The 25,104-nt window shown below is 34.7% G+C and overlaps 1 long non-coding RNA gene across 1 annotated transcript; it reads left to right on the top strand.

Moving 5' to 3' along the window:
- Positions 1-10,958: 10,958 nt before the first annotated feature.
- On the top strand, positions 10,959-17,087 carry LOC148132798 (uncharacterized). Its single transcript, XR_015746916.1, has 4 exons — positions 10,959-11,035; positions 12,936-13,064; positions 13,664-13,817; positions 15,929-17,087. It is a non-coding gene; the product is annotated as an uncharacterized LOC148132798 (long non-coding RNA).
- The last annotated feature ends 8,017 nt before the right edge of the window (positions 17,088-25,104 follow it).

Raw genomic sequence — 25,104 nt, forward strand, 5'->3', positions numbered from 1 at the left:
AATTGATATATTAATTGCTCTGTGAAGACCTTAGCAAACAAGCTTGATATTTCAGTCCTCGATCTGGCCCTGTGATTAACAGAAATTTCTAAGCTTTAAGAGCTTTCACTGGGATTATAGTTTAGCAATGTTAGCAGGTTGTATATCTTGTCCGAGAAACAGTTGCTTTCCTTTTCCCTTTCCCTTTATTAAATTATTCTAATTGTTTTTCAATGTGCCAAGAATTTTCACAGGAGGATTCATACACTGTTGCTTAAAAGTGTAAGCTTCATATTACATAGTTATAAGTGGGATATTACAGTTATAAGTGCTTTGGCTCACCAAATTTAAGCATGCTTTTAATTCCTGTGATTGATTCCTGTGAATGACAGAGCACACCACACACACACACATATATATTGTTCCCTATCAACATTTACAGTTTGTCTATTAAATCAGCATTTTTTAACCCATACAACTTTAAGATATGTGAATTTTCTCCCAGAATTCTGCAGTCAGAATGGGTTGAAGAACCTGGGAGTTTGAAGTCCACACCTCTTAAAGTAGCTGAGATTGAGAAAAGCTTTAAAAAATCACTATAAGAAAACTGTTCAATGAGGCTCCCAGATAGGATTTCATCAGATTGCAGGTGAAGAGTCTCTGGTCACACATGGCAAAATCAAGGGCTGGGAGAGAAAATTATTTCTAATTACTTGGAGAGAAATGGGGAAGGAAAGCAGGAGTGGTCATATTTAAAGGTAAACACTAAGGATTCCTGAGAGATTGAGGAATGCTATGGAAGTTACCAGAAAGTAATATTTAAGTAATACTTGTCTGTCTGTCAGTCTGTCTGTTTGTCTAAGTCAAGGGTCTTCAAACATGGCAAATTTAAGACTTGTGGACTTCAACTCCCAGAATTCCTGAGCTAACATGACTGGAGGAAGAATTCTGTGAGATGAAGTCCACAAGTCTTAAAGCTGTCAAGTTTGAAGACCCCTGGTCTAAGTAACTAAGTATCTAAATTGTATTTGGCCACTCATATACATGACTCTGGGCAGCTAACAGTTAAAATCATATATTTGTTTTCATTTTAGATTCATCAATTAAAAAGAATTGAAAACGAAAAGAATTCAAAAAGGGAAAAAAAGCCTATGCTAATGAACAGATTTTCGCCCTGTGAGGAAAATGTTTTCGGTCTCCTCACTAAGAACCACTTAATTAGGCTTTTTATGTTTCCTGCCTTTACTACTGACAGCTTATCATCTACTTTTGTCTATTTTGTAGGACCTAAAGTGATTTTCTCTGATCTCTATAATTAAGATAGATTACAGAAATGAAATCCCCACCACACAGTTCCTGCTAAGGTAAGTATTGCAAAAGATTCTAAGATAGTCTTACAAAGTGAAATTCTATCATAGTTTTGTAGACACCACAGTTCCTCCTGGTTGCTTTCCAGTGATCTAATCTCTTACCTATTCCCTCAAACAAACCTGGAGCCCTCAATATGTTCTCATTCATTTTACATTGTTCCAGGAGTGATCAAACATTACTCAAGCCCTGAATGTGAAATGTGATTCAGCATAAAAGGAACCCCGTTGTCTCATTGTACCCTATGATTATTATTAAGTACCTTATGGTTCTTGACTCTGACAAATGTATATTTTCTTTTATGTACATGGAGAGCATTTGCACCAAGACAAATTCCTTGTATGTCCAATCACACTTGGCTAATAAAGAATTCTTTCTTTCTATCTATCATCTATCTATCATCTATCTATCTATCTATCTATCTATCTATCTATCTATCTATCTATCTATCTATCATCTATCTATCTATCTATCATCTATCTATCTATCTCTATCTATCTATCATCATCTATCTATGCAATATCCATAAGGTTAATGATGCTTCTTCCTGTATGTGATGGAATTGAAGGGATTGAAGCATAAATAATGATCTTGTTGATGTCTTCCACTGAATAAGTTCATGATAGACTAGGTCAACCAAGTAGTGAGCTCAGATAAAAGACTTAGAAGCAATAGGTTGAATGAAAAGTACAGTCTTCTTGTCCATCACCAAATAATCGCACATGGGCCCCAATTTTTGGTTGGAATGATTTATGGTAAGCTACTATTGGCCTGATGCAAGAATCACTATAGTGTAAAGATATAGTTTTGATTTCAATATTCTCCCTGCTTTCCGTCCTCCCAGGGATTTGACACAAATGGCAAACATTAGGGTTTTAATTATTATTTTCAGTGCAGCTTTTACTAATAGCACAAAAAGAGCTCTATAGAATTATAGGGCTTACAGCTAGTAACTAGAATGAGATGGTTGGAATAGGTCTACTACTATAGGAATCTAACAGGACCTTTCTCTCTTTTCTTTATATTTCACACAGTTCGTCCCAGAGAAATCTATGAACTCCCAAGAAATGTAATCTAGAAAAATCTTTTTATTATATTGGCTTCATCAGATACTCTCCTATTTTATACTATACTATTCTATCCAAAGACCAAGAAAATTTCTCCTTTTGTTCTTGTGAATGCTAATGATATACAGAAATTGAAATATAAAAGAAATTCTTTTTATTGTTTCAAAGAACAGTGTATTCAAAGAATACTACTGTCAGGTTGTAATTCTTGTGGTTATTTTCATGAGTTCTAAGCCTGAGGGAAAGCAGAAGAATCTGGGCTTTTTCCACCTTCTAATTTATATTTTAAAAGCTCCTGCTTGAGTAAGTAGTTTATTTCCAATTAGCAACAATTGCTTCTCAAATTAACTTCTCTGGCTATGATACTGTCATTGTATAAAGCATTTGACCTTTTCCAGATTTCAGCTTCATACTCTTTTATTCCTAGTTCTTAAGTGATTTATCTCAAAAACTATTGTAGGCATGGTTAGAATGAGACCTTTTGATAGTTTGGCTGGAGCTTGGAATTAAACCAGAATTTAGCTCCAAATTAGAGGGTTTTGCAGACTCTGATTAGCAGACTAAAAGCTTTCACTTAGCTGGCATGAGAAGAGCACCTATCTACTAGGGAGAAATAATCAAGGCTTCTGCAAAGAAAACACAGAGACATAGGCATTCAGCAACAATAAATTGTTATTGATTGCAAGCAAATCACAACCATTATACTCACTCCTATATTCAAGTCCTCCACCACTAGTTTAACCAAGCTCCAGCACGAGTCATTGGAGGAAATGAATGCACAACAAGATAGAGATTCAGAGCAAGAGACTCTTCCAACAAGCTCAGATTTTTCAATCACCTTTATAATTTTATGTTCCATGCCTATTTGTGCATTCCTTGAAGCTAATGTAAAGTCCGGCAGGTATTGTTAGTGTTTGGGGATTAACCCCTAGCAGAGTATTGCAGCAGTAGTCAAGCCAGGCAGCCAAACGAGAGTGGAAGGGCCCCAGAGTATACACACACTGAACACAAACACTGTTTGTAGTTTAAATAGTTTTTAATCCATTTAGAGTTTAAAGCATTGTCATTCAGTCCATTAAGTCATTCACAGTATTTCCATCCAGTAAGACTCACTAGTATAGTTAAGAGTCCTTGCAATATCTTTATCAGCCGATAAAGATATCTTCTCCTCCTCCGGTGCCTCTCTCCAGAGGAACAAACGCTGGATATTCAGCAAGAAGTTCAAACAGTAGAACAGTAGAATTACGCAGTAAATCAGCAAACAGTAGCAGACAGGAACAGTTCAGTCACAGGCACTCACAGTCAGTAATCACAGTTAGTCACAGTAAGACACAGTTAGTCGCAGGAAGATTTCCAGCTTCTAATGCTTCCTTATATTGTAACTTCTAACCGCACCCTTAATCGGCTAATTGCCTGCAGCATTGTGCTTAAAGTGATAAACACTTAAACCATGATATCTAAGTTTTATATATTTATTCACCCAAACCATATTTGGTATCAATGTTATACCTAACAGGTATTACGCTGTGTAACATTAAAGTGGTGGAAGTGTTCCCAGGTGGAAAATTATATCATTTTTCAAATAATAGGTTATCTTCTTCCATATCAAAACATCAAGTTTCTCCTTGTGGGTTTTGTACAATTGCTGCCCTGCTTTGCCTCTATTCAGGTAATATACAGTAGATATTATGGCTTATTTTATACTATTGATTCCTGTTTCAGTCAAAATTCTGTTGTGTTTCAAACATGAAAGCCTACAAAGTATATTTCAATGATTTGGGGAAGAAAACTTAAATTTGATCATTACTTCCTTGGGAAGTTGACCCTTTGGGATAGTCAAAATTTGTAAATGGTAGGTAAACCTTTTTTCTGATTAGCAATCAGCTAATCCTTATCCAATTATTTGAACACTTTGTCATGTAGCAGGAAGAATTTGGATTGTTTCAAACTGGTGAATGGCAATATAGTCAGTTAAAATATGTTTTGAATGCTCAATTTGATTCAGAAATGTTATTGGAAGCTGAACAATGGAAAAAGGTTGAGGATAGGTTTGCAGATGTTTGTGATTTTCTTGCAATCAATAACAATTTATCATTGTTGTATGCCAGAGTCTCTGTATTTTCTTTGCAAAAGTCCTGATAATATTTGTCTAGAAAGTAGATGCTCTCCTCATGCTACCTAAACTATTTTTTGTAATGCAGAGTGAAAAAGTAAATTAAGGAGTAATGCTAACCAGTTGCAGGAACTCAGTGTTGTGAATTAGAATGTTCTATAAATAAAGTTATGGGCTAGTCTTTTAAAGAATTCTAAATGTGTGTTTTAAAATTAAAATAAGTTTAATTAACAAAATATTGTTTTCCATGCTTACTGGACATTCTACAAGCTATTTCAAAGGACTAGGTGGCAACTTCATTATGATGGAAAAGTTTATTAATGAAAGACATTAACATATGAAGTTTAGCTTTTTCGATAATTCTCCTATTTTAGTTAATAATATTAACTTTGTCAGTATAATGCTGGTATAATGCTGAGAAAAATTTACATCTTCAAACCTGAAGTATGACATTAAATTATATATCAAAATATGGAATCTATCTGTGAAGAACTCTGGATTTATCAAGCATGGATAAAGAATGGTTCAAGGGATTGTTTTATTACAAAAGAAAGACTATTAAAGTTGATTCAAAATGGAGACAGTGGTGTCTTGAATAAGAAACAAGGCCTTCCTGAGCTCTGCCAGATTCTTTTATTATAGCACAGGGGTGTCAAACTCGATTTCATTGACAACCGCATCAGGGTTGTATTTGGCCTCAGGGGGATGAGATGAGCATGGCCAGGGTGGACATGGCCAGCTCAACATTACACATGTTGGGGGCAGCTGTAGTGGTCCAAATGCTCTGCCAGTGTAAACAGGCTCTTGAGCTCCATTTTTGGCTGCGACAGCCTCCTGAAAACCCTCTGCCAGCGAAAACATGAGGCTTCTGAGCTCCATTTTCTCAGCTCCATTGAGAGTCACCACAGCTCCTCAATGTTTCCAGGGAGGGCCTTCAGGCCAGATGTAAGCACCTTGCGGGCCAGGGCCAGCCCCTGGGCCTTGAGTTTGACACCCCTGTTATAGAATGTTAAGTTCTGATTTGTGTCCTACTTCTCAGTGGGACAGCGCTAGTGTTATCATGACCAAATGCTACTTTCATCATTTTTACTAAGGCTTTTGCTCCTTTGAACATATCTATTTCCAATGGGAAGGCTTACATAGTATGCAATGCCCCTTACTTTGACTTGATACACATACACACACACACACACACAATCACCAATATGCATGAAATTTCAAATATGCTTAATGTGGTTAGCAGCTCTGGAAGTGAACAGAAATATATAAATGTGTTCATGTCAGCAATTTGGTAACAAATGCTAAATGTACACATCTGCATTGAAGGTGAAAGAAATTAACTTTCATGGCATAAACAATAAATATAGTTGTATGTTCCAGAATTTTACAACCAACTTATACATAGATGACATACAAAGTCCCCTTCTTTCTGTGCAATGATCTGATCATTCCATATTAAGAATCCTCTAAGGATATTAATTAGGCAAGTTATTTGTCATCTTATCTAGCTGAAGCAAATGTTATCCAATTTGTTTGAGAAATCTAATTATGTCTAATAAATTCCTTGAATCAGATAGAATGAATGTTGTTGTGTTTGTACTTCTCTTTTGGTAAACCTTGTAATCTCAATCAAGATATAATTAGCAGGGCTTCATAATCTCTATAAATAGTGTAGAGTTCCTGAATCATAATTACTTTTTAAAGGCCTACAAATCACAACCATCAATATGAAAAAATGTTGATGCATAACTTGCATCGATAGTTTTACATTAAAGAAAATAATTATATCCTTACAGAGATAGAGAGAGAGGGAGGGAGGGAGAGAGAGAGAGAGAGAATGAACTGTAATGGCTCTAATCAGGAGTAGATTTCCCCAAATCTAATATTAATAAAATGCTGTTCCTGTGAGCAAAACCTTCATCTCTTTCTATAACTTACTAGGCAGGATTATTTTTTTAATTTTATAATTGAAGTACATCAACAGTTCAATCAAGAAAATGCAAGGCGTCTGACACGTGCAGAACAACGAAATAGGTTCAGTACCTTGGACAGCACTAATTCAGAGATTCAGTACTATGGCTAGCAATATTGCAAAGTTAGAGCTGAATGCCAGTGGTAGAAAGATTGTTAGTTCCATTCACTCAGGTATTGTATCAGACTTTGTTTTTCCTTTCCTTTCTTTTGTTTAAAGCCATATCAAAAAAAAATTACAGATTCAAACACACATACATAAAATAATACAAAAAAATAAACAAAAACAAAAGGAAAGAACTTTATGCAAGAAAATGTAAACAAACAAAAACCTGGTAATTGTATTTTATATCCCAAGTTGTAATTTTGATTCTGTAAGCCTTTAAATGATAACTAAACCTTCAATGTTGACCATTACTGTTCAAAAAATTTCTCAAAGGGATAAATGTAATAATTCAATCCTTTATATCTGAAATTACAGTATTTTTTCATCTTTTTAGGTTTATTCTTTTTGCTATTGCTCCAGAATAAAAAACATAACCTGATCATTCATAGTCATAGTTACTGATATAAAGTGTACAATAATTCCATACAACATACATGTCTTTAAAAACCAGAGTTTTATCAATAATTCTTCAACATATTATATAATGTTCTTATTTACAGAAGCATGTAAGGAAGATCATGATAATAACATATGAGCGAAAGTGCTATCAAATTACTTACAATAATTATTAGTCCATCCTTTATAAACATTCTAGATATAGTCCATTAAAGAGAAAAGAACCCCACAATCTTTGAAAGATTAATTCCAATTTTAAATCACTGTAAACAAAATATTCTTTAAACATGGTTAAAAAGAACAGAAGTTTTCAGTTCTTTTTTTTTTTAATTTTTTTTATTAATTTTCAATAAACAAACATAGACAAACAAAACACAAAACATGAAAACATAAAACTTCTTTTTTGAAAGGGGCTTAATCCCAGGTTACATCTTTTTGTACAGACATAAATCAAATTCATGCTCACCTTATATACCATTTCATATCTTATTTACCATTCTATATTTTCTATATGGCTTCCCCCCTCTTTTCACTCTCTTAATTCTATTTTATTTATTTCATCTCTATTTAAATCATTATACTTGTATCTTTTGTCCATTCTTTTTCAATTATCTATTTATCTTTTCTCTTTAGCACAAAATTTCTCCTGTAATCGCTGATTGAAGTAGGATGCCTTTCTATCTTTCCCCTAATTAACACTTAAAATAATGTATAATTTCCATTCTGATTCTGCTTAGTACATTCTACGTACTACATTTTAAAATAAGAAAATAATAAGTTTATAATATAGTTAAAACAATAATCCATAGCAAATTAAACTCTATCATTAAATCTTAAACATTTTACACATTCCCTTTAATATTTTATTAAATCATATAATATTCCAATTTTCTAACTCTATTTCAAATACAAATACTACAATACAGTCTTATGTACTTTGGCAGAATCTCTTTTTTAATTGTATTTTACCCTTTGTCTCTGAAAAAACCTGTTTTTTTACATCTTGTTTCAAGCCTTTATAACTTCTCTTCTCTTTTTCCCTTCCTTTCTTATCAAAACTAGTCTTTTTATCCCCCATCTCTTAATCTCCGCCCTCTTAGTCTCCCCTCTCTGTTGTATTCCTCTTTTCTGTTGCTTTCTGACATTGTATCGATTTTCCCCCTTATTTTTCCCTGTTTTGGTTGTTTTTTTAAATCTTAAATTCTCCATTCTCTTTTCCCTCTTTCCCTTTTCTTCCTCAGCTAGAGTTGTTTGCTCATTAAAGATGGCTTCTTCTTCTTCATCCCAGCCTTCTTGTTGTTGTAACTCCTGGTAGGTAGAAATCACCATTTCTAAAAAGTGAAAAACAGATCCAGAAGAGCCCTTCCCTTCTTGTTCCTCTTCTTTTAACTTTTTGAATTCTATTTTCAATTCTTCAACAGATAATGCCATTGTGAGATTTTTTTTAAACAACCCAAATGTTTTTAGTCTTTCAAAAAATAGTTTCCAAAAGTCCCAAAGTCACCAAGCAATCCAAATCAACACAAGCTGTTTCATTTAGTACTTTCTTCTTTTTATACTTTCTCTTCTTGGGGTAGAATTCAATTGCAAAGTTCCAAAATGTATTTTTTAGAAGTCTTATTACAGTTTATCTCTGATCTTATAAGCTCCAAGCAGTCTCCTCCAGCAAAGGCTTAATATAAATTCTTTACCTCTCCCTTCCCACTTGTAGCAAAAAAAAAAAGAATTTTTAAATTTTTTAATTTTTAAATTTTTTAATGTTCAGAAATCTTTAATGTCTCCTTGGCTTTAATTTTCAAATTTAATTACCTTCTGTTGCCAAAACGGGTTCTGATTTCCATCTGCTATCTCCGTAGGGAAGGAGAGTGAGAAAAAACAAACTTTCCCTTTTCACTTTCATCCGCCGTTTTTTACGATCTTGTTAGGGAACAATGTATCTTTAAGAAAGTTGAATTTCCAGGGTATTTAGATGTTACTTGTTGTCCCGGTTCAGCCAAAAACTTTCACTTTCTCAGCTTCCTCCTGCACATTCTTATCTGGCTGAAAGCTTCTTTGTGGCGGCCATTGCTGACCGCCGCTTCACCGCATTTGGAAAAGGGAGTTAAGCCGGCTGAGGAGGGGGGTTGCGATTCCCCCGGACCCCTGCCCAGATCTCCCCTGTCTTCAGTTATCTCTACGGGATAACTATAACCTCCAAATCCAACTGGATCGGGGGCACTCCAGCAGCGAGCGCAGCAGGAACCGCGCACGATCGTGGATTCCTGCTGCCACCGAAGCCTTGCAAACCGGAAGCCAGAAGTTTTCAGTTCTTGATTCTTGTTTTGTTGCAGACATTTTAAACTGTTCCTTTGTTTTTTTACAGGAAAAAAATGGATTCTGAGATTTGGAGATTGTTCCAATTGGGACAATTTATCATTGGGCTAAAAGTTGAAATATCTTTTGAAATATAAATCCATAAATATTTAATATAATTAATACATCCCAGAAATCCCATCTGTGCAAACCATTCTGGTGCAACATCCAACCATAAAGAATATAAATTAGATTTATTCCAGTTAATGTTAAAGCACCTACACTTTTGTAGGTTTTTAAAAATTATTTTTTTGGATTTTTAATCTGAGAAATATAATAATTCATCTATTTTTATTCAAAACGGAGATCAAGTGGTTTCATTTACAAGTCCAGAAAAAGGAAGAGGAAAAACAATGAATATGCAACCCTTTACTTATAAGGGTTGAAGATTTGTGATGGTAATTTATACCACTTAGATCAGAGGTCTCCAAACCTGGCAACTTTAAGACTTGTGGACTTCAACTTCCAGCTATGCTGGCTGAGGAATTCTGGGAGTTGAAGTCCACAAGTCTTAAAGTTGCCAAATTTGGGGACCCCTGACTTAGATCATAGGAATAGCACTTAGACTTATACACTGCTTTATAGCACTTAACAGCCCCCTCTAAGCTGTTTACAGAGTCAGCATATTGCCCCCAATAATCTGGGTCTTCATTGTACTCACCTCAGAAGGACAGAAGGCTGAGTCAACCTTGAGCCACTCAGGATCAATCTCCTGGCGGTGGGCAGAGTTAGCCTGCAATATACTGCATTCTAAATACCATGCCACAATTTTATCAAGTGAGACTGCTATTTTTTAAATAAGTGACATTTCAGACATTTAATCTTGCACAAACAGAAGATGCATTTACTAAGATTGATAGGAAGATGATTGAGGAGTCCTCTCTGAGTTCCCTGTTTTCTTTCAATACCCAAACTAGGTAATATAATCCCTGAGGGGTCCATGGTTTGGGCTTGCTTTTTTTCTTGCAGATATTTCATCACCCAAACTAGGTAACATCCAGGCAGTGCTAGCACTGATGATGTTACTTAGTTTGGGCAATCAAACACCTGCAAGAAAAACAAGCAAGCTTCAGAAAGCACCAAGGACCCCTCATGTCAACCCTGAGCTACAAATATTCTCCTTTATCAGTAACATCATCAGTGCAACCAAGCTCAGAGAGCACCAAGAATTCCTAATCTCAACCCTGAATTACAAACATTCTCCTTTATGGGAAGATGGTTTAAAATTAAACCATAGAAGTTATGACTGGAAGGAAGAATATAAAAAGATAATTTTTCACTGTCTGTATTAATTATTTAAATAATTCAGGAGCTGTCATCTCCTGTTGTCTCTTGCAGTACTGCGTTGTCCAGGAGCTATAATAATTTTGACGACTTTCCTGAAGAAATATAAATAATAATGCAGATGAGGGACTTCTCGGTTATAAGAATTATTTTTTCAAAGAGGTTCGTCTATTGTTTAATCCAGATATTTTCACAGATTTTTAAATAGAGATAAGTGATGTATAAGTGATGTATTTTTAAATTTTTATCTTATGGATTTCATAGGCTATTCAATTAAATAGACCCTCAACAAGCTACAACTTCAATTTATAAGTGCAACTTTGATTAAATCAAAATAAGGTAACACCTACGTTCTCTTTTTTTGAAAAAGCAGAAGTGAGTTAAATTAGTGTCCTTGACTTTAGCAACTGTAGGCTGCAAAAATATATTAATATAGTCTTTATTTATTAAATATGATTTATTAAACAATATTTGGTTACTAAAAATGAAAGCGATGCAAAGGCTACTGTGTCTAAATGGATTATGAAGTCTTTGGTATTTTTATTTAACTCCTGAACTCAGATATAACTTTCATGCCTAATAAATGAAATCTCATCTTATTATTTACAGTGTCTTCATTGGAAACATTGAAATATATTTGTTTTTCAGTTACTGCTGATAATGTGCCATCTCATATCTTTAAACATCTCATTTCTTTGAGCAGAATTTTCTGAACTCTTAAAACATTTTCTATGAAGTAAATTGTGAAATTCATATCTGGCATTTTTTAAAAAAAATTCAATAAGTGAAAATTTAGAGTCTTTATCCTATAGCTCCTGCTCATGTATAATATCTTCTGATTTTTTGAGAGGCAGTAAAATAATTAGTGACCAACTATTGCATATCTGTAAGATTTTCTTTCTCCTGTCTAACTATTTCCAGAATCAAAACTAGTGACTCGATTAATTCTTTTTTTAAAAAAAATGAATGTTTTATGTTACTGTGTTTCAGGATTATATCTTTTATAATTTTCTGTTTCCATGAAATACTTTTGCTAAAAAGAATTTAACCTCATTCCCAACTATAATGGAATCTATATGCATAGAAACATATTTGTTCATATTTCCAAACATATTCATATCCTCCTCGCTTTATTACTATTTGTGTGCTTAAACAGCTAATTTTAAATTTCTTGGGATAAAGAGCTGACATTTTACATATGTTTATTTATTAATTAATTAAATTTATTGGCCACCCATCTTTCCACAGGGTAATTCTAAGTGTCTTGCAATATTAAAAAGGTGAAACTATATAAATAAAATACTACAAAAATACAGAAATACAATATACAGCCTTAGCTAAAAGATGGGAAGGGAAGAAGTAGGATGAGCAAGGGGGGAGTTGGATCTCTTATTAATCTATCAACCACCTCCAAGCTGAATCCCCTCCCTTGGAGCCTCAAGTCACCTGACAGAGTCGTTAAGGTCAGGAGGGCTGCAGTCAACCTCACTGTGGAGGCAAGAAGTTCCAAAGGGCAGGAGAAAATATAAACTATTTGCTTTATAAAATTCCATACATGATGGTGAAAGATTAGGAGAAGTATTCAACTTGACATCTGAATTTCTTGTTCCACTTCTTTTCATCAGGTAGGTGAGTTTCATTATCACAACTGTACTATACTCTGTAGTTCCAATAAATTTTCAGTCAACATGATATGCCTGGTGGAGTCATGATTCTATACCCCAAAATAAATAATATATTCTCAAATATAAGCAATCACCATGGTGTTATTTTCTTGGGAGCCACTTTCAGAATTAAATTAATTAGTGGCTGCCCTATTTACAAATCAAGAGAAAAATAGTTTGTATAACTAACCTAATCTATATGACAATTTTGATGTCTACAAATCTCCCCAAATTAAATAAAATTAATTAACAATATGAACTTGAAAAACCTGCAGCATCACATCTTTACTGAAGAAAATGTGCAGGCTTTTCAGATTTTCCCAATCCATCTTAACAGGTAACTGGCTTCAACAGTAATGATATAACCTAATGACTGTCCAACAGAAAAATGAATAATTATTTAATGGAATTGTTCTTGCTTTGCTGTATTCTCTTAATGCATTTGGTTGCATGTATTCCTTTCTATTATCCACATGCTACATTTTCATCTTTGCTACAGCATTTGTTCCTGCTTATGCATTCAGTTACATGTTTGATTTTTCACTATGACTAATTTTATTCCTTTTATATTACAGTTGCGAGTGAGTCCAAGGTCCATATTAAGAATAACATGCATTCTGTGATAAGGTAATATAAAGGCACTATGGCACATCTTAGAGGAGATACAAGAAAGGCTTCCTACTTGGTCCCAGATAAAGTGAAAGGTAAGTGAGAACTCCAAAGTAATTATCACATTCTTTTCATCCTGAGCAAAGGGACAATATGGAAAAGTAACTTCTGCCTAGCCTCTGCTTTCCTCTACATGCTGTCTGCCCAGGCAATCAAGAGAATGAGAAAAAAATAATACAGAAAATGGGTTGACCTGAGATTGCACAGTGTAATCTTATGCGCAGAGAAACTAATTTCCTAATAATCTTCTTGAGTTTGTAGCCTTATTTAATAGCTTGATGTACCAGATTCATTTTAAAAGAAAAAGAACCCAATAGGCTTCACAGAGTGACTTTAACCATATTATTCTTAGAGAAAACTCTGTACTTTTAGTATCTACTAGGATCAAGAATGAAATATAATGCCTTTTCCTTAAAACCCGATGGACTCTTTACATAGTGGAATGTTTTTTCTACATTCTGTTCAACTCCTAACAGAATTTAGCAGACCCTTTAAAGGAACAATGTTCTCTTTATGTCTCCTTGCTGAATTTGCATATTTGACATGTTGCTGGAATTTTTTTAAAAATGTCCAATGCATTTTAAAAGAAAATAAAAGCAGTGATTAAACCAGTACTTATTATTTCAAAATGTAGCACAAGAAAGTAATAGATTACTATTTCATTGTCTGAAAATCTTAAAATGGGAGGAGCTTATGCCTGCAAATGGATCGTTACAAAATGTCATGATGAATTATGGCACTTTGAAGAACAAACTTTTGAAGAAAAAAAGGCACAGGTAATGAACAGGGTAAGCAGACATGCAACATTTGAGAGAACAAAGCATTGTAAGATAATGAGAAATTTAAAAAAACACTGGTTTTATGTCTCAATTCTAGCAGAAAATCACTATCGTTTAATAATCTTACAATTATTAACATTGTGATATATTTCTTTTGTTCTCTTTCTCCTCTTTATTCTGCATTTCTTTTGACCTTTGTGTTATTGTAAAAATTGATTCAATTTATAGCATCCAGCTATCAGCTAATGTGGAAAAGTGATGCTCTAAGGGTAGGAGATACAGGTTAAAAAAATCAAAATGGTGGCCATGATCACACAATTGAAGCTCTACCCCTTTTAAATGTATAGATAGCCCTGAATGCCCTCGATGTGTCTTGATTCTCTTTGATATCAACTTTGGGGGTGGGGAAAGTCAGGTTCAGTACTCCAATAATAGTATTGTTAAAACCTCCTGCTATTTGTATCTCAGAGGGAACTACTATTAATGTCCATACATTTTCACTAGAAGAATATTTTCCTAGTGGTAACTATTTAGTTTAGGAGGAGGAAAAGAGAAGGAAAGCTGCATTGTCTGAATAACTTATGCTGAGGATAATCTTTTCAGTAAAACTATAACAAGAATGAATTCCAAGTATATCGTTCTGGATTATTAAAAACAGAGCCCACTGCATAGAGAGTGAATAAATGAGTCTCCCTATTCAGATTGGAAAAAAATGGTAGCATTTTACAGAAATGACTTGCTCCCTACAGAAATCCCTTTAGTTAGATCTCAGAGGCAAAATCCAGCCATGCTTACTGGCAGGAAGTGTTTGTTCCATACCTGGGACTCAAAATGACATTTTCATCCCCCACCTAGAACAGTTGGTGATTCAGGAAAAGGACTTCCTTGAAAGTCACTGGTCCTGCTCTCCTGTTATTTGCTTTACATTCATTTAATCCTCATGATTTCTCCATATGTTTTATGTTTTCTTTGCGCCCAACACAAAATATAATGAAATGCAAACATCAAGGTGACTAAATATTATGTACATTTATCAGTGCATGAATGAAACAAAATCACCTTTAAGGTAACATATGTCCAGGACATGAATAACTTGTGCCCTATGTCTAATCTCTAAAGAGTTGAAAATGCAAGTCTTATGACAAGTCATCCTACAGAATTATATTGTTGTTATCCAAATACTTAACAGATTTTCTTTACTGATTGGAGTGATAACATAAGGACATTGGTATCTCCTATATCAACAGTTCAGCCTCTAAGTTGATGCTCCCAAGCACAAATCAATCATTACTTGTCAAAGTAAGGAAATTCCCACAAACTGCTGTCAATGTTTCTGATTATGAAATAGTAGGGGGTCTTAATCTTGATGAGCTCCTGGTGATTGATAGATAGATAAATCGACAGACGGATAATAGATAGATAGATAGATAGATAGATAGATAGATAGATAGATAGATAGATAGATAGATAGATAGAAAAATAAATACCTGCTTGACAAATAAGGAAAAAATAATTGCATCAAATACATAGTGCCAAAGTGATGCCCCCTCAAAAAAGTAAAAATATGATTTGGAGAACATTTTCTATCCCAGGTGGAATTTAAAGATAACTTGGGATAGTAAATCCCCAGATGAAAATGACACAGTAGGATTAGAATTAGGATTTTTCTGGATCAGGAGTATTTGAATCAATATGTTAATATTGCCTGGAACAAAAAGAACATTCCGGGGTAAAAAAACCAGTCAAATTCTCAGGATATTGTTCAGTGCATTGTATGTGCATGCGTGATGATTATAAAGACACCTAAAATTGGCTAAGTGTGGGAAATATTGTCAAAGTTAATTTGAAAAACAGAATAGAAGTGATATTGACCCATTTGAACTTTAGTGTTGGGGAAGATCCTGGAAGTACTGCAGACAGCCAAGAAAGCAAAGCAATGGATCATAAAACAAACCAGAGTTCTCACTTGAAGCAAAATGACCAGACTCAAATTATCATATTTTGTACACATTATATGAAGACTCAGCTCCCTTGAGAAATTTAGTTTGCTGGGAAAGGTGAAAGAAAGATGAACAAAATATAACTAGTAACAAGGTGGATGAAATTAATTATATTTGCAGTGGTGCACCTTTGGAAGACAGGAGATGGATTATATTGAAGAAGGCTTATCTATGTGGTTGCTAAGAGCACATAAACATCAACAATATTATTAAAGAAACACTCAAAAGATACATGGACTACCACTAATATATCCTTTAGGGCCAGTGTATTGCCAGGACAAGTAATACCGATCATTGTAGACAGCCAAATATCTGTTTACTCAGTAACTGCTATAATGGTATGGAATGATATGGAATCAATAAAGTATTGATCAATCAATTAAAGTAATGGCTAACATGTCAGATAGATGAAATTTGACTTTATGCCTTGGTGTCTTCTGACTGGCTATTACCACAATCCTATTACCACAATGTTCAGCTTTGGAAATAGAAATTGATAAATTATTAGGTATCCAGGCAGAGATGAGACTTAGCACATAGTTAATTAAGGCAAATGTATTAAATATTTAATAGATTACCATCATTTAATAGGATTACAGAATAAGATGCCAAATTTCTAAGCTTCTGAGATTCCTGTGTCTTGAGGAAACCTTTCTTTTCTGAAATGGCTATTGAGGGTTTGATTGAACTACAAGAACCTTTACATCATTAAGCCTTAACAGTTTCATTTCCCCAGAAGACATGACTGGTAACTGACAATTCACTGTCTATTTTCAGAGGATGCACAGTAACTCAGAATTTTTAGCACCTTTCAAGGCTGAAGATACACAACATTCAAGGCTACACACTCCACTGCAAGCTACCATCCAGATACAGAAGAAAAATTAGATTTCAAAGCTGATAAAAAGGTTAAAAAAATATCTACATAGCAGCAGCATATTCCCCCAGGAGCTATTGCCTCTGTCAGTTCTATCATTCGTCAGAATGCACATGCAGATGGTAAATACAGGCATGCAATACATGCATATAAAAATCACCTTTTCTGCCTGCAGTGCAATCATCACCATCATCAATGTGATCAGGTCAAACTACATGCAAAATTCCTTCTAGCAGAAAACATTGCAATATATTTTCAATCTTAGGACAAGATGAAGACGATTTACAAATGCAGACAAACTTCTTTTTAATTTGGAAAAGTATTTAATAGTGAAACCCGTGGTAATAACAGAGATTAATTTTGATTGATTACCCCACTATTTTTTTAATAAAGTTTTATTTGGGTTTTCACACACAAAATACAAGTAAAACATCTTTTTTGAAAATAGCATGGTTCCGGGTTGAACTTCTTTATACAGACACAAAACTCAATTTCATGCTCCTTTTTGTATTCTATTCCATATCTTATACTATTTTACATTTTCTATATAGTTTTTCCCCTCTTTTAATTTTTATTTTTTTCAATTTTATTTTGTTGTCCACTGTCTGGTCATTATATACACTAGTAAAGTCCGCAATATGCTTGGTTGGAATTTGAATGAGGTTTTTTGTTAAATTTTTTTTTCAGGAGATAAAAATAGCAACTAGGCCATCAGTGTAAGAATTCTCCTGTGGCTGCTGCTGTTGTTTTCAGAGTGAAAAAAGAGGATGGGAGGAATTGTTTGATCTTTTTTTTTCCTGAGAAAAAAAACACTGCCTATGGCAGATTGAAAATATTTGAAAAGTAATTCTGCATGATCTTTAGCATGTTTTGCAGGCAAGATGGGCAAGCTTTATTGAGTTCGGGGCTTAATCCACTTTCTGGTACTGGGTTCAAGGAAATGGGTCCCCAAAGTGTATTCAGATAGGCCCTCCAGCCCTTGTCTGATTCACTTTAAACAGCCTACCCCTAAGTCCCCAGAGAGCAGAAAGTGGATTCTGTGTGGATAATTTCTCTCCCTTCCCAATCATTTGATAATGACAGAAGAAAAAAAAAGGAAAGATAGATTAAAATTAAAGTAGTAATATCCTTCCTTCATACCCACACTCATACTCATACTGTCTCATGCACCCTCACAATAAATAGAACTGGAAGGTGTGAGGCTGGGAAGGCTAGTTTAGGATCTCTGTCTATTACTCTACAGGTTAGAAGGGAATGAAACAGTAGGCCTCAGCATTTAACACTTTACCTCAATTATGTTAATCTAAAATGTGGTGGGAGTTTATTTGGTGGGAGATTCCTCCTCCACGAACTTTTCTAGCTGAAGCTCTTGTGTTCAATCTTTCTGTTCTCTCTTGAATCATCCATGAAACAACACAAAACCCTTCCTTCACTTCTCATTGTCTTTAGGCCTAGAAACACAGTATTTTAGATGTTTTGCAAAGCCCACCAACTAAACAAAACCCCTCCTTTCCAGAAGTCCAATCCAGATAATATCGCATAAATTTATTCAGGGAGGCAATATCTCATAATTACTTGAAGACATATTCCATATAAAAGCCATAAGTCCTGAAAGACTCCATTTTGGGGGGGGGGGAACCCTGTGATATTGGCAACATCTAGGTTTTGTATAAAAATGTGAAATATGTTTGGTGATATAATGTTGCCAGCAACTAACTAACTAACTGACTGACTGACTGACTTACTTACTTATTAAACATATTTATGTGGCTGCCCAACTTACACATAATGACTCTGAGTGCCTTACAAAATTTAAAAAGTTTACATTACAATAATACATAGACCGCTCATCCCAATTGCTGCTAAAGACAATAATGGATCAGAAAAATTAATACATACTGAACTGGTGCTCTGAACTTCTCCATTTTCATGTTGGATTGCCTTCTTTGACAAGCTCAAGTTATCTGAGATGTTTCCACCAGAAATCTGTGATATGCTAGTACAAAACCTGGGGTTAACAATAATGGGAGAAAATTCAGTCTGGCACTTTTATAGACCTCATCAAACAGAACACTGAATCCAGGTTTCTAATTAGATTAAGAAGTATTTTAAAAAAATATTAAATAGAATTATGAGGCTCATCGTGGCAAAATCCTGCACAGAAGTATCATCATGCCTAACCTGCACTAGAGATCACTATGTGATTTCCAAAGAATAGCACTTATTTTAAAGATATTTTCTGTGCACCTTTAGAAATAAAGTTCTGTATGTAAACATTTATGAAACGGTGGGAGCCTGAGAGGTTTGGTAGATTCATTACCTTAGGTGAGTATTGTGAAAAGAGGAAATTTTAGATTGTTACTGCAGTGCAGCTTAGGTATTGTTTGTCCAATAAACATACAGTTTTAAATTTGAAATCATAATTGTCCCCCAACTATGATGTTATACATCTGATCACTAAATCAATTGGTCAAAATATGATATTGGGTCTAGTTTTTTTTTCCAACTGTATGTATCATTTCTGGCTAAAGAAGTATAAATGTTAGCTTGGCCTTTTTTATTGTAGCATGTTAATATATGCTTATATTTGCTGTAGAATTAAGTATCTACCTTGATGTCTACTGCTTCTCTCTCGCCATATATTTTTAAAGTGCAGAATTAGGTTTTATAGAACAACACAAGGTCTAGTAGTGTGAATTTTCTGAACAGTTAAATGTTCTCATGCATTTTCTGCCCTTAAGGAATTCAGTTCTCAAGTTTTTCAAAAATATAGGCTGCACAGAATGCCAGAAGTTATTTCTCAGTATACCCACCTATACCTATGTAGAAGAAATCTAACCAAGCATGTCCCAAGTGTATCATTTCTTAGATGCAGGACTTCAGCCTTCTGCATTTTTGGAATTTCAATGTGTAACTAGCATTATAGATATACCTACTGAACTTATATCTTCTCTCAATTTTTGCTGGAGACTTGTTCTCCTAGTTGTTTTGTTGCTTACATGTCCTCTAGACAAAAGCATAACATTTCAGCACACAAAGTATACAGATACAAAGTATGGGGAAAGTATTAGCCAAAATTAAGTTTTCTCTCCTAGTCTCCCATCTAAAATTCTATTATTCAAAAAGAAGCAATATTTTGTTTTGGAATTCTTCCAGCTGTTTGGCTTTCTCTGCAGTAATATATTATTAAAAAGCAAGCCTGTAATCACAGATACCAAACAAGATGATAAATAGCATATTTAGAGATGTGCAGCACACAGCTCTACAATCAGTTGAATATAGTAGACAGCTCAGATCTACATGGAGAACATAATCCTGCACGTACTTAGTAGCCAAGCCAAAGTCATGACCGAAATATGCATGAAGTTGATAGCAAACCCTGATATAAGGTCAAGTAAGATCAGGAAGGCCACATTCTCCAACCAGGTTCTAATAAAAGTCATCCCCTCAAATAACCAGTAATACTCCGTTCCATGCTTATATAGAAATATGGCAGGAGACAAGTTTATTGATCTATTGTTTGTATCCTCAGTGGCAAACATGTAGTGATAAAATTAATATAAAATGAAATAGTTAATTTATTTTAATTCACATTATGAAAGCACAAATAAAAAATATTGAGGATAGAAGCTTCCATCATTTTTCTTTATTCAGGTCTACCTGAATGTAAACACTCTTTTTCATTTTGTTTTGTTTTGTTTTTAATCTTACAACTTCTTGTGGAAAAAAAAAGCTCTCTCTCACCTCTGAAAAACAACTGAAAAGAATTGTGTTGAGATTTGCTCACAGTAAAGTTGCAATGGCTTCAATTGTCATTGTTATTTTTCCACAAAATGTGCATAACTCTGCTTTCTTTTTTTTTGGGGGGGGGTATTCTTTTTTCCTTGTAAGAATTGATATACAGGGGAATTTTGTTTCTGTGGAACATAAGTTTGTTTGTTTCCTTAAAACATTTGTATAGCCACCCATCTTAAAACGAATTTCTCTCTGTGGTTTATAATCCAAGAATAAAACAGTGTATGCAACAATAAAAGCAAAGATACTTTCTTTTTCCTTTATTTTATTTTTGAGTGTAGTTTAAATTTCTGTTTTGTTTTTATTTTATCTTCTACATGGATTAATTTTCAGTTGGATTCTGCTGTATTCCATATCTAGATTTTTTTTTTTTTTTAGTAAAACTACTGTTTTGGAATAAACTTGTTTTTTTCTCTGTTTGGAACAGACTTTTGTCCTTTAGTTTAAACTTAAATCGTTGTATAACTGTGAAGGGGCTAAGCTTCCTTTAGAAGGCTGGAAGAAGATTGAGCATAAACGTAGATCTTGTTTAATGTACGATTTGCATGCTGCAATAAATTTCTCTTTATAATTAATATGCGGAACAGAACATTAATCTGTTATTGGGAACAGAATAGCTCTCTTCCAGCAAGCCAGCTTCCACAGGCAGAAAAATTTCTAATCTAAACATCCAATCATGCAAAATAAAGCTTTACAGTCCATAAAATTATAGTGAAGAGAGAAAGTTGGAGATCCAGCTTCTTTACACCCTGCTGTAAGTTGGTAGAGAGAAGAAAATGCTAGTGTATTATACCTATTATCTGTCATCCTTCGATAGAGCAGGCAATTTGCTTTATGATGTTACTGCTATTTGACTCGTCCATTAATAGCTCAACCATTTGACCAATGAAGCCCTTGGCTATTACAGGATTAGTGAATCTAACAAATATATTTCTAAAATGTTTTGAAATAACTTGTCCTGGCATCATGGATTAGTACTACCCTGTTCTGTGGTTGGCTTGAGATCTTAAGAAAACCTACTGGCATCATTGCTACAATGCCCATTAGTTTCCTTTGTATCACGATTTCCAACATTTTTTCTTCCTGGCAATGGAACTTTTTGTAAATTTGAAAAACATAGGATGTTTTTATGCATTCTCTTATTATACGTATGAATTATGTTTTCCAGTTATAAGGGAGCGGCTAGCTTTGCAAAAGCAGTTTTAACGAACAAATGAGGTACGAATATAATTTTTTTCTTGTCATAGAAAAGCTGGGAAAATAGTAGAAGTAGATAACCCAAAATACAAAAGCAAGTACAATGAAAGAAGACAGGAGAATGTAAAGTACCTAGGAAATATCAGGATACTACAATATAAGGCATATAGGACAATTATGCTTCTAAACTACCTTCCAGAGAAGAAAGGGAATTAATTAGAAGTACAAAACTGTGTATGAATATAGTGACATCCCTGTCAGCATATATGGACACAAGAAAATGGCATATACAGGAACTGGCTAAAAGTGAAGATGTAAGTGTAAGTGTTGCAATTTTGGCGTGGGGGAGAGATGATAAATACAATGAGCTGGTAAACTGTGCAGACATTTTTTTCAGGACTTCTGAACAACCAACATGACAAGAGAAGAAATGAAACACTTGGTCCTCTTGTCTTCCTGGATGAAACATGAAACAAGTTAGTAAGAGATCCCTATTGTAATAATAAGTATGAAGAGGGAAAATCAAAACTATTTATGCTATGAAAGCTTTGATATGAAGTCACATTCTATCCATCCCAAAAACATAAAATATTTATTTATTTGATCTGACTTACATCACTGCCTATCTCACCACTGTTGGAATCATGGAACTTATCTAGCAGCAACTTTTCTGTGTCCCACCCCCCTCCTGCAAATAATTCGGCGTTTTGAAGAATCAGGATAAGAGCATAGAAGGTTTTTATTTTATATTTATCTACAATTAAAATTGTTATTTTCATTACCATTAGCTGGGTGAAATGATGTATCACAGAGCAACAATTTTTGAATTGAGATACCTCCAATGGGCTAATGAGTAGAATGTAGAAAGAAGGAAGGAAGGAAAACTTTTGATTTTCCCTGCCAATTTCTCACAAGGAGACTATGGTGCAACAGGGCATGGGTTGTTTAGTGATTACTAGATTTATATTCAGGAACCCAAATTATCATAAAGAGCACTCACTCTTAGTTTGCTAGCTCAATCATAATTTCCAACCATTTCTAATGCCCCAGGGCTTTGTTTTAGACCCAGTACTTTTTAACATAGACAGAAGGATCTTGACAGACTTGAACATTGGCACTATCTAACAAAATGAATTCAATGGTTAAAAAAGTAAGGTTCTACATTGAATCAAGAAAAACCAAATGCATAGATACAGTATAGGTCATAGGTGTGTGTCAAACTCGTGACTGTCATCATGTGATGTATCATGACTTTTAGTAAACTGGGGGTGGCATGGCCAGCGTGTGATGCATCCCATGGGCCACTAGTTTGACACTCCTGGTATAGATGATACCTGGCTCAATAGAAGTAACTGTGAGAGGGATCTTGGAGTCCTAATGGACAATCACTTAAATATGAGCCAGCAGTGTGCGGCAGCAGCCAAAAAAGCAAACACAGATCTAGGCTTCATTAACAGACGGATAGAATCAAGATTACGTGACGTGCTATAATGGCTTGGTAAGGCCACACTTGGAATACTGCATCTAGTTTTGGTTGCCACAATGTAAAAAAGATGTTGAGACTCTAGAATGAGTGCAGAGAAGAGCAACAGACTAGCTTTGGGGACTGGAGGCTAAAATATATAAAGAACAGTTGTTGAAATTGGGAATGTCTAGTTTAATGAAAAGAAAGACTGAGTGACATGATAGCAGTGTTCCAATATCTCAGGGGTTGCCACAAAGAAGAGGGAGCCAAGCTATTCTCCAAAGCACCTGTACAAGAAACAACAGTTGGAAATTAATCAAGGAGAGAAGGAACCTAGAACTAAGGAGAAATTTCTTGACAGAACAATTAATCAGTGGAACGACTTGCCTCTAGAGATTGTGAATGCTCCAGCACTAGAAGTTTTTAAAAAGAGATTGGGCAATGATTTGTCTGAAATGAATAGAGTTTCCTGCCTGAGCAGGGGTTGGGCTAGAAGATTTCCAAGGTTCCTTCCAACTCTGTTATTCTGTTCGGTTCTGTTTTGTTCCATTCTGGTACGTTCTATTCTATTCAAACACCATGAACATGAGATTAATGAGGCTGCTTTTAAAGTGGACAGAGAGGTTTCCTTCACCGTTTTCATATTTATGAGAAGTATTTCCTGCTGAATGAATTTTGGTAGAAGTCATTAAAGTTGATTTTAAAAAATTGAGGTCTTTCTTTTTTGGGTAACTACATTTTCAGTGCAAAACATGAGTGGTGGCATGTATTCAGTTTCCTTCGAAAGGCAAGGAAATGTCCCTGCTGCCAATGCAAACATGTTGTATCACTTTGCTCTCTTTATTTTGGCAAGGGTGAAGTTTTTTTCTTCTTTTCTACATCAACTGAGGTTGAGAACAAAACACAGCCTTGGTTTTGCTTTATTGCCTGCATCCGATAGGCTGAGTGGTTTATAATGTTATTATGTGCTTTAAAAGATCATCAACGTGCCGAGATGGACAAATTAACTTTGAGTTTACAAGAGAAAGAGGAAACTGACTATTATAAGATTTGGGAAAAATGGTATGACTGGATTGAGCAGAGATAGATTGTTGGATAGACAAATGGATTGTAAAAAAATAAGGATAAGCAGTAGATAAGTTAAAGATTTATATCCGCACAAACTTTATATATTTGTAAATAATGCACAAAATATTAGTATAAGATGAATGTCACAAACTATTGATGTTACACGATTTATATTTTTGTTGTTTGTTGTTTTAAAGTTATAAAAGATTAATAAAAGTTTTTTTTAAAAAATAAATAAATAAAAGATCATCAACCTTTAGAGCAATCTCAGAGATGAGCAAATCCAGGAACAATAAAGCACATAGAAGCAACAATGGAAGGAGAAAAAAAAAATGAAACATAAGAGCAGTAACTTTACTGGTAGCTCTTGATTGACATCGGTTATTCCATCGGTATTCCACCGGTTCTGCCCGGTTCAGCTGAACCAGTAGCTCTGAAGATCATTTGGGAGTGAACCGGTTCGCTCTGTCGATCTGCTGTTTGGTCCACCTGCCTGCCTGGGCTCCCATACTGACCTTCATTTCCTGCTTTTGAAGCACAGCTGCTTTGCGTGGCACAGCAGATTGCCACACGTCAGCTGTTGAAGACACAAGGAGGGTGCAGGGTTGCAGGAGGTGAGTAGGAAAGCTGCCTGTGTGCAAAATGCACATTTGGCGCACGCGCGTGTGCAGTGTGCACACATGCAAAGTGCAGCCACCATGCCACGCCCACCGAACTGGTGGTAAACCACTTTGAAACCCACCACTGACTTACATCACTTCATTTAGTGACAGTTTGAAGTTACAATGGCACTGAAAAACTGACCTATGCCCGTTTTTACACTTATAATGATGGCAACACTCTGATAGTCATGTGATCAAAATTCACATGGCATTTCTGATGGTGTCCTGGAGA

The sequence above is a fragment of the Notechis scutatus genome, chromosome 1, assembly GCF_049901735.1.
Source record: "Notechis scutatus isolate UNSWTSFEM ecotype Mainland chromosome 1, rNotScu1.2, whole genome shotgun sequence".
Lineage (NCBI taxonomy): Eukaryota > Metazoa > Chordata > Lepidosauria > Squamata > Elapidae > Notechis > Notechis scutatus.